Raw genomic sequence first — 9,684 nt, forward strand, 5'->3', positions numbered from 1 at the left:
CCATTGAAGAGCAAAGACACATAACCCTTCCTAGGGGTTGCATCACCACTAAAATCCTGGAAATCTTGGTAGAAGGTTCTTTGCGGATTGGTGTCTTCAGAGTGTGGCTTCCAAGAATTACTACTGTTGAGTCCCCAAACTGACAGAATCAAGCTGCCTGTTTACTGCTATCCTCAGTGTCCTGTCTAAGCTCTATCAAGATAAGCTCCACTCTTTGGGGGAGTTTCAGGAAGTGAGAGAGTCAAGAGGAAGTCTTGGCCCAAGAAAGATCTGTCTGAAGACCAAAAGGGACTCAGGAAAAGGAAAAAAGCTGAGGTTGATATAGAGATTGTTATTTCTCTGAGGCCCTACTAGGGATTTAAGAGAAGGGTGGAGCTACTCCTGAGACCAGATTTAGGGAACAAGGGGCACATGTACATGAGCAAGTAGAACTCTTGGCTTTTTGCTGATTCCATGAGGAAATTTCTGTCCAACAAACATGAACCAAATGCCTGCTATGAGTAGAATCTGGAGCCAAGTCCTGGAATGCAAGAGTTGGTTGAGAGAGTTTACAATACATCATAAATGGATGTGTCTTCAAGGAGCTTACACTCTAACAGAGAAGTAACTTATAAAAGAGAACTGAAAAGCAAGGTAGAAAGGAGGGGGAAAGGGAAAAGGGGTATTCTGTGCGTGAATATCTTGACAAAGTCTAAAACGTCTGAAGCATGGGCAACCTGGTTCCATGCCTAACATAGAGGAACCCACCAATAGGAGCTTGGGTAGAAAATTGGGGGGAACTGTCATGGAAGAGTAAATTTCAAGGATAAGAAGGTCCAGGTGCTGAGGGAAATCACCATCGGGTTATATTGGATGTCTCAAACTAGATATCCCAAAAGGCATTATCTCAAACTCAATATGGCCAAAACAGAACTCATTATCTCCCTTTTCCTAACATTTGTGGTTAACTACCTTAGGTCAAGGATACCGCCATTCCTCTAGCCCAGTGGTTCCCAAACATTTTTGGCCTACCACCCCCTTTCCAGAAAAAAATATTGCTTAGCGCACCCTGGAAATTATGAAACTATTTATTGAACTCAGAATAGAATGTAATACAAAAAAAGTGTGGCCATCACCGCTCCCCTGGATTGCTGCAGCACCCACCAGGGGGCGGTGACGCCCACTTTGGGAATCACTGCTCTAGGCACTAAGATTCACAGCCTTGGACTCATACTTAACACTTCATTCTCCACTTACCCCACATATCCAATCAGTGACTAAGTCTCATTGATTTTTAACTCCCTTACATTTCTCACATTGCCTCCTCTTCTCCACTCACATGGCCATGTCTCTAATCTAGACTTTCATCATCTCTTGTAAGATGATTATAATCATCTCAACAGTTTCCCTCTCCATTCCACTCTTTTATTTTAACCCTTACCTTTTATTTTAGAATAAATACTGTGTATTCATTCCAAGGTAGAAGAGTGGTACGGGCTAGGTAACGGGGGTCAATTAACTTGCCCAGGTCACACAGCTAGGAAGTGTCTGAGGCCAGATTTGAACCTAGGACCTCTTGTCTCCAAGCCTGGCTCTCAATCCCCGGAGCCACTCAGCTGTTCCCACCAACTCATTCTTTTCATATCTGCAAAGCACAGGTCAGACCAAGTCATTCCCTGTTCACTAAACTCCAATGGGTTTGTATTAATTCTCAGATCAGACACAAACCCCTTTCTCTGTTTGGCATTTAAAGCCCTTCACAACCGATTTCCAACCTACCCTTCTAGTCTTGTTATACAGGAATTGCCTTCACATCAAACTAATGTCTTGATTTTCCTTACACTTGACACTCCGTCTGCCATCTCCATGACTTTTTTCAGGCTGCCCCTCATTCCTGGAAATATATTCCCTACTCATTGCTACCTCTTCGAAGCTCTATCCCAGGGATTCCCAAAGTGGGTGCCATCGCCCCCTGGTGGGTGCTGCAGAGATCCAGGGAGGTAGTGATGGCCACAGGTACATTTATCTTTCCTATTAATTGCTATTAAAATTTAAAAAGATTAATTTCCAGGGGGCTAAGTAATATTTTTTTCTGGAAAGGGGATGGTAGGCCAAAAAAGTTTGGGAACCACTGGTCTATCCCCTTCCAAAGCTCAGCTCAAACTCCATCTCCACCACCTTTCTAGAACCCTTCCCTCCAGCCGTTAGGGCCTCTCCATTTGTTACTTCTACTTAATTTGTATTTATTTTATACATATTTATTTTGTATATGCTTATACATGTTTATGTTGTCTCCTGAGGAAGACACATCTCAAGGAAGAGATGGATTAAAACAGATGTGGTTGTCTTTGTATCTTCAGGACCTAGTGTAGTCCTTGATATATAGTAGGCACATAATGTAAACCTGTTAGATGATTAGTTGATTAATTGATCTTGAATTCCAGGCAATTGGGAACCAGTGGAAAAAAAGGAGTGACAGATCTGTGCATAGGACAAGGACTAGAGCAATGCATGAAAGAAGGTACAGGCAGGAAAAAGAGCCACAGAAAACTTTTGTTGGGGTCCAAGCAAGTGACAACATGAGGCTATATCATAGAATGTTGGTTGTAGGGAAAGAGGAAGGAAGGAAAACACATCTCCCTGTTAGAATCAGAGCACCCTGGCTAAAATCCCAGCTTTCTTGTTTCTGTGTGACCTTGGCCAAGGGTTTTTCTGGAGCCAGCTTGAACCTCAAAAGCACCCATTGTTAAATTATGCTGTGAGCTGAAATTTACCCTGAAAATCAGCGAATTCTTCAAATCAGGGCTTGATTTACTATTTTGTTGATTGTTAGACTTTAAAAAGTGATGGAGGAAATATTAATAATGCAAACTTAAAGAACATGCCATGAGAATGCCCACCCCCCACCCCGAGAATTGGTTTTTAAACATTTACCAGCATATCCCTTCCACAAATTCTTAAATCTACAAATTCCTAATCTATAAATAAATGTCCTCCAATTGATGTCATTGGACCAAATAATCTCTAGGATCTCTTCTGGTTCTAAATTCCTGGTTATACAACCCTTTAAGAATCAGAGCCACTATCGATGCTCTTTAAAAGACTGTATACTGGGGCAGCTAGGTGGATCAGTGGATTAAGAACCAGGCCAAGGATGAGAAGTCCCAAGTTCAAATCTGACCTCAGACACTTCCTAGATGTGTGACTCTGGGCAAGCCACTTAACCCCAATTGCCTAGCACTTACTGCTTTTCTGCCTGGGAAACCAATGCTTGGTATCAGTTTTAATATTTGAAGATAAGGGTGTAAAAAAAAACTGTAGGCTATAGAAAATGGAAGATAAGCACCCACCCATTTTTAAAAAGGGAACAGAGAATAGAGGCTACAAATTAGAGGTCAGCAAGTTTAAGTCTAATTCCAGCAAAAGTCTTAGGACTTATTATTCAAAGGAGAGTTGAAGAATGTCTAAAAGGAGAGAAGAGGATCCAGGGCACAGCCTTGGGTAACAGCCATGGTTAGTGGTCAGGGGATGAAATGATGATCTAGTAAATAAGAATGAGAAGGAGCAGGCAGATTCATAGGATAAGAACCAAGTATGTAATTAAAATTTGAAACCTAGAACTGCTATTCCCAGCATCCCATTTTCCTCCTCACATTATGTGCTGACATAGGAAGGATATAAGTTTTGTGTGGCCCTACCTCTCACTCTTTCTTTCTGTGATTGGGTTTGGTGAAGGTGTCGTGAGGTGAAAGCCAGGAGAGTTTTGTTCACGTGGTCTTAATTTTGCTAGATAATTGGGTTTTTCTTATTTCTGGTTCCTTTTTATTCCTTTACTTCAAGTAATTATTAATGAACTTTATGAAATATGATACTTGGAGCATTGGACATTAATTTGAATCCTTCACAAGAGAGTACAGCTTCACAGAAGCCAAGGAAAGATGGATAGTTATTAAAAGTTAAAAACTGCAGAAAGAGCAAGTAAAAGGAAAGACTTATAAAGGATCCTTGGTAACTGTTGGAGACAATAATTCCAATTAAATGCTGAGGTTCAAAGCCTTGAGAAGAGCCTGAGAGGCGAGTGAATGGAGGCAACAATTCTATCACTTTCTGGGAGTTTGTATGTGAGGATAACTAAAGGAGATGGATGGTAAAGTTGAGTGAAGGTTTTTTAGTGGGTGGGAAGACTTAGGCATGTTAAGAGGCATTAAGGAAGGAGTTTGGGGATAAAAAGATATAGAAATGAAAATGACAATGGACAAAAAGTGAGTGAGAAGGTCCTCAGATAAGTCAGAAGAGAATTGGTAAAAGCACAATTAGTGGGGTTGTTTCTTAGCAAGAATTTTTTAGCAAGAACCTCTTCCTCTAAGATCAGAGCAAAGAGGGGAGGGTGAATGGACATGATATAGAAGGGTTATACAGTGTGCATTATGGGGAAAAGAGGGAATAAAATTGAATGGCCTCTATTTTCTTTTTTTAAAAAACCCTTACCTTCCATCTTAGAACCAAATACAGTGTACATTGATTCTGGTTCCAAGGCAATAGAGCAGTAAGGGCTAGGCAATAGGGGTTAAGTGACTTGCCCAGGGTCACACAGCTAGAAGTATCTGAGGCCAAGACCTCCCATCTCTGTGCTTGGCTCTCCAACCATAGAACCACCTAGTTGTCTCCCCTCTAATTTATAAAGAAAAAGATGAGTTTTTGCAGAGAGAGGGTGATCATGTAGAAGCTTGGTAGAAAGAAGAAAATCTGGAATAGCCATCATAGGGAATATAATAGTCAGGGAAGAAAAAGTAATTATCACACAGCAATAAGAGCTCAGTTGATCTATTTAGAATGGATTCAATGAGAAGAGTTGCATGATTTCCTCCAGCAACACACAAGGAGGAGTAGAAAGCAGATCATGAGGGTAACCTCGGATTAAGGTTTAGCAAGGCAAGAACATGATAAGACAAAACAGAAAGGGCAGGAAAAGGCATTAAAATGCCTACTATCATCAGGCACGGTGCCAAGCACTTTATAAATTCTATCCCTTTTGATCATCATAAAAGCTTTGCACTTGAGGATAAAAAAAATCAATTCCACAACAATTTTTTTGGAAAGAGTGTGGAAGTTTTCATGAATTGCAAGATCAAAATGGGTCAGCTGGGGCAGCTAGGTAAAACAAAGGATAGTATGGTAGCCTGGAGTCAGGAGGTCCTGGGTTCAAATCTGATCTCAAACACTTCTAGCTATGTGAACCTGGGCAAGTCATTTAACCTCAATTGCCTAGCCTTTGCTGCTTTTCCATCTTAGAAGGGTTTGTTGGTTTTTTTTTAATTAAATGAATTAGCTGTGTGATGTGGCAGTCATGAAATTTCATTCAATCTTGAAGGAGTTGTCACTGCCTGTCCTTTTTGAAGAGGACTGATGACATCATGGGAGGTATGAGTCTGATTTTAAGTGAAGCAGAGCTGCTCAAAGTCATCAACCTTATTCTATCTTCAGAAGTCATCAAAATCCAATAGCAAGGGGGGCAGCTGGGTAGCTCAGTGGATTGAGAGCCAGGCCTAGAGACGGGAGGTCCTAGGTTCAAATCAGGCCTCAGACACTTCCCAGCCATGTGACCCTGGGCAAGTCACTTGACCCCCATTGCCTAGCCCTTACCACTCTTCTGCCTTGGAGCTAATACACAGTATTGACTCCAAGACGGAAGGTAAGGGTTTAAAAAAAAAAAAATCCAATAGCAAGACAAAAGTCAAGACCACTGCCTTCATGGTCACATCTTCACAGCTTGGAGTTAGGGGGAAGGGAGGGTTATAACTTCCAGGAATGGGGAAGTGTCAATTCTGCTGTATCCATGAAACCTCATCTGGGATATTGCGTTCAGTCCAGTCAATATTGTGGGTACCGTGACCTAAGACGGAAACTGACAAACTAGAGAGGATGTCCACAGGAGGGCAACCAGAATGACAAGGAACATGTTCGTGACATACGAGTATTGATGAAAAGAATGAAGTATATCTAGACTAGAGAAAAGAAGATTCAGGGGGACATGGTAGCCAAGTTCAAGAATTTGAAAAGTTGTCCTGTGGAGGAGGGTTTAGAATGGTTCTATTTTGCCCCAGAAGTTGTAAAAAGGTAACTGTCAGGAAAAAACTTCCCAATAATTAAAACTCTCCAAAAGTAGAATGGTGGGTTTGCCCTCCTCAGAAGTCTTCAAACAAGAGGTTAGGCAACTATTTACTGGGTTTGACTGTGGGAATCCCTTCATCTAGAGTTTAGAGTAGTTGGCTACTGAGGTCCTTTCCAGTTTTCAAATTCTAGTCTAGGAAATTAAGGAGAAACCCAAGTGGGGAAGACTTGGCCATGTTTGTAGGACCCAAAAGATTGACAGAATAAAAATTAGAGAGAGAGGGATGACTATAGGGGCAAGATATTGGAGGGGATGGGATCAAAGACACAAGTAGAGGGTGTGCCTTTGGGGAGAAGGGCAAAATCTTCACCAGAGACTGGAACTAGACTGGTGGGGATAGTGGCAGTGTGCCTTTATAAAAATAGGAACACTTGAAGAAAGCGTGGGTTTAGACTGGAAGATAATGAGTTCTGCTTTGAGGAAGTCAAGTTTCAGATGTCAGTAGGATATCAAGGAGGAGATGAGCAGGCACCAGTTACTAGCGTGGGACTTGAATTCATAGTCACATAAATTCAGAATGTGAGAACTGAAAGAGACTTTAGCATTCATCTGTTCTGGCCTGTACCTCAAAGAATTCCCCATGACAGCACACCTGAGAAGTAGACATCCAGCTTCTTCTCGAAGACATTCAATGATGGGGGACTTCGCTACTTCCCAAAATGATTCATTTTACTTTTGAACATATTGAACTACTGGAAATTTTTTTCTTAACATCTAATCTAAATTTGTCTCTTCACAAATCCCAGCCACTGCTCTTGGTTCTGTGCCTTAAAGCCAAGCAAAAACAAATCTAATCCCTTCCAGATGACAACCTTTCATGTATCTGAACTGACTATTGGGTTCCTTACTTCCTGGCTCCCACCTCCATTTTGTCTTTTCTATTCCAACCTTTTTGTTGTCCTTGTTGCTGTTGTTCAGTCATTTCAGTTTGAGATTTCCTTGACAATGATACCGGAGTGGTTTGCCATTTCCTTCTCCAACTCATTTTATAAATAAAGAAACTGAGGCAAACAGGGTGAAATTAGGTGCACAGGGTCACATGAGTAAGTGTCTGAGACCAAATTTGAATACAGGAAGGTGAGTCTTCCTGACTTCAGGCCCAGCACTCTATGCAATACGGCACCACCTCGCTTCCCCCTGCTCCAACCGAAGCATCCTCAATTTCTTCAACCAGTTCTCATAAACAAGGCATCAAGGCCTTTTACTCTTTTGGTTGTGATCATCTGGACACTCAAGTTTATCAAATGCCAGAGGAGCAATCACATTTCGAGAAATTACAACTCTTAATGAAGCCCATGATTGCATCAGTTATTTTTGGTCACCAACACATTGAGCTTACAAGCCACTGAAATTCTATGATCCTGTTCTGACAAACTACTGTCTAACCATGCCTCCTTCATGCTGGCAAAGTTGACTTCTTGAACTTATGTGCAAGACTTTGTTTCTGTTGCATTTCATCTTTCTAGATTAAGTCCAGTATTCTAGCCTGTCAGGATCTTTTTGGATGCTAATTGCATCACCAGGTGTCATCTAGCCCCTCTCAGCTTTGTCCCATCAGAAAATGTATTGACCTTGCCATCCTCTGGAGCTATTGCCCCATATCTCTTTCCGTGACATAGACAGACTCCTAAAAAACAGTTGCTTTCACATATTGCATCCACTTCCTCTCTTTTCACGCTTTTTCAACTTGGCTTTTGTCCTCATGACTTAACTGAATTGCTTAAGGCTGCCAGTAATCCTTACCAGTGATAAGATTACCAGTAAAAATGACCTTTCATTCATCCTCTCGTCCTCTGCAGCATTCAACGGGGTTGACCATCTTTTCCTAGATACTAGATTCTCCCTGGTTTTTCATAGGATTTTTTTCTCTCTACCTATACAATTGTTTCTTTCTGGATCATCATCCATGTGACTCATCTACTATGGATGGATATCCCCTGGGGCTCTATTCTAGCCCACTTCTCTTCTCCTTCGACATCCTTATCAGATGATCTTATCAGATCCTGTTATCTCTATGATGAGGAGTCTCAGATCTGTCTATCTATGTACATCCAGCTCTCTTCTGAACTTCAGTGCTGTATCAACAAGCCAATTAGATATCCCATAGGCATTATACATCCAACATTTGTCAAACAGAACTCATTTTTTCTACCTCTTCCAATCCACCCCCTTTTCTAACTTCCCTATTTCAAGGGAACTATAATCCTTCTATGACTATAAACTTCCTGTCAGGTGCTGCTCTTCAGGATCAGCCAAATGCAAGGAGGAAGAACTTCCAACCCCCATTCCTTTATGTGCTCTGAAATCCAGCACAACATGCAGAGGTTATCTGTCTGCCTCCTGCTTCAGTGGAATTTTGCCCAGGTCCATCTAGAGAACCCCAGTACCCTTTGGGATAAATTCTAATTCCCCCCCCCCCGGGCCCTCCAGGCCTTCTTTATGGCAAGAAAGGCACCCCAGCCTCCTGACCATGCTCCCGTACCTCTATCTGATCCCTGCCTACTCCAGATCTGCCCATTAGTACGATGATATCCTTTTGTTTGTTGCTCAGTAATGAATAAACTTTTTTAATCTTCAAGCTCTTCCTTTCTCACTGCCTTTATCTTCTGACCTTCACTGAGACTGGGCTCCTTCCCAAAATGATATACTACTTCATGACCTTTTCCAAAACTGTCTACTCTTTAACTCACAATCCCCTATCTCATTGGGCATGGCAGGGGAGATGGAATCCTCCTTACTCCCTATTTCCACTTCCAGACTCACCCTCTACCACCTCCACTAAGCAACCTTTCTTTTATTTAAGTTCATGCTATCCAAATTTATCACCTGATCCACACCCTGGTGGATGGTTTATGGGCTCTCAAGACATTCTAATTCTTCTTTCTTCAATGGGTTCAGTACCTAGCTTGTCATCTTTGTTTCTCTTCATCTTGTTTATTTTTTTATTTTTTATTTTATTTATTTAAAGCCCTTACCTTCCATCTTAGAATCAATACTGGTATTGGTTCTAAAGCAGAAGAGTGGTAAAGGCTAGACAATGGGAGTTAAGTGACTTGCCCAAGGTCACACAGCTGGGAAGTATCTGTGGCCAGATTTGAACCCAGGAACTCCCATCTCTGGGCCTGGCTTTCAATGCACTGAGCCACCCAGCTGCCCCCTCTTCATCTTGTTTATAATAGAAGATTTCCTCAAATGCCCTAGCCTCCCAGTTCTTATATCTACTCAGTACATGACCTACTCCTCTCCATTCTACTTACAGGGATAGCCATATCTTTGATCCTGTCATTACCCATGAATAATTCCATTTTCTTTTTCATGACCTCTAAAATTTTCATGTTAATATTTTATCTTTTCATATTTCCCTATATCTTATGATCCTTGATCTAATTCTTTGTCCCCACTATGACCTCCTCTCCAATCCATTCATTAGTTCATCACCAAACTGTCCCTCCTTTACCAGGTATATTCTGCTCCTTTCTTTCTATTTCAACCCCCCATGGTGTACCAATTCTCTTTTCAAAATTCCCATAATA

The sequence above is a fragment of the Gracilinanus agilis genome, chromosome 4 (genome assembly GCF_016433145.1).
Source record: "Gracilinanus agilis isolate LMUSP501 chromosome 4, AgileGrace, whole genome shotgun sequence".
NCBI lineage: Eukaryota > Metazoa > Chordata > Mammalia > Didelphimorphia > Didelphidae > Gracilinanus > Gracilinanus agilis.